General features: G+C 37.0%; 1 protein-coding gene across 1 annotated transcript in view; it reads right to left on the bottom strand.

The window, feature by feature from the left end:
- The window catches only part of LOC119575349 (anaphase-promoting complex subunit 7-like), a gene marked incomplete at its 3' end in the record, with an annotated part of 30519 nt that overhangs the window by 27679 nt on the left and 1150 nt on the right, over positions 1–1690 (bottom strand).

The raw sequence follows: 1690 nt of genomic DNA, 5'->3' as shown, positions 1-1690 counted from the left end.
TCTCTCTCTCTCTACTCTTTCTCTCTCTTCTCTCTCTTCTCTCTCTCTCTCTCTCTGTCTCCTCTCTCTCTTCTCTCTCTGTCTCTCTCTCTCTCTCTGTCTCTCTCTCTCTCTCTGTCTCTCTCTCTCTCTCTCTGTCTCTCTCTCTCTCTCTCTGGTCTGGTCCTATAACTTATTAAATCTTATCTTAACCCAATGCCATTGGGCATGGCATGGAGCTACATGCAAAATTATAAATTATTTTTTATTTCAGTTATTTATTCACCAAATGCACCTACATGCCAAATTATAGATTATTTTTTATTTCAGTTATTTATTCACCAAATGAAACTAGACTTATCATATAACATCTCTACAATAATACCAACTAGAAAAATAGCAAAGAAATCTAGGGTCCCTAATTAGGGGTACACAAATTGACTGTGACCATCTCCTAAAATACATGGCATCCCTCACTGTAATAGGTTAAAATACCCAGCTTACTACTGGATTTCTTAGAATGTCTAAGGTTTATTTACAATAACTTTAGTAAGCATTTGGCAACAATACCAACAATACTAGACCTGACAGATGGGGAAGCCATGAAGTATCCTAAGGAAATTGTAAGGGAAAATTAGCAAACTTTTGAGTTAGGCATAATGTTTACAAGAGGATCACATCAGCTAGGAAGAAACAGCAATTAAAAGGTCTAAGAGCAGAGCCACTAATTAGGGAAATACAGAAATTGATAAGGGGTTAGGGGTGAAGCCCCAAGTAAGGAAAGTTTCTGATTCATACAGCAATCTTTGTTGTAGTTTCTTTGTTTTGGATGGGGTTCATTTGCTCATTCATTAAAGTTAGGAGCTGTTATAAGGTTATTAGTTTATTCCCTTCTCCCAGTGTCAGGGTATAAAACACTTTGAGGAAAACTACTACATTCCTATACCACCCCATCTGGAATGCAAAATATCCACTACATTACTGGCTAGACCCGAGATATTAACATGCTAACATGCTTGATGTAATACCGCAAATGAGGTAATGGCCCTTTAATGTAAATAGCATTCACTCTACCTATTCTAGAAATTGACCAAACTAATATAATTATTATATCTAACAGAAATATTTGTTGTATACTGTTGTAATTTCAATACCCTGTATGGTAAACCTTTACAGTACAGACACACACCACAAGTCACAAAATCTATTCAACAATCTAAGTTCCCATGACTGGGGGTGCCATTCAGGCAAGAGAGGATTAATGGGGATGTCTGCCATCTTGTAAAGCATAAAAAATAGAGTAGGAAGCAATATACATATATCTGCAGCAGCTCTGAGACTAAGTCCCCATCCATGTTTACCTTGCGAGGACCAAAACAAATGTGATGCGTAACTCATTACTGCGATCTACCAAGTAGTCCATGTAATACTACACGCTTCTGAAAACAATTATTTTGTAATTACCAGTGCCTGTTTTTCCAATTTTACATTGTTAATGGATTCTTTTACTTTTATAATACATCTTTTACGTGTTTTGGTAATTATTTACACTCTTTTATACAATATCCTTGTGCACCTGCGCGCTTTCCCTCAGGGAGATTTGACAGGCCGTGCAATGCCATTCCACTGAGAAACGCTGGCGAGTAATGTTTTATTTCAAGTGCTGCGTCGATTCTGGGTCATTTTTAAAGCTATATTGTGGATATATAGG

This window comes from Penaeus monodon, chromosome 7 (assembly GCF_015228065.2).
Source record: "Penaeus monodon isolate SGIC_2016 chromosome 7, NSTDA_Pmon_1, whole genome shotgun sequence".
Lineage (NCBI taxonomy): Eukaryota > Metazoa > Arthropoda > Malacostraca > Decapoda > Penaeidae > Penaeus > Penaeus monodon.
The sequence above is the reverse complement of the archived record's forward strand: the minus strand, read 5'-3'. Positions and strand labels throughout refer to the sequence as shown.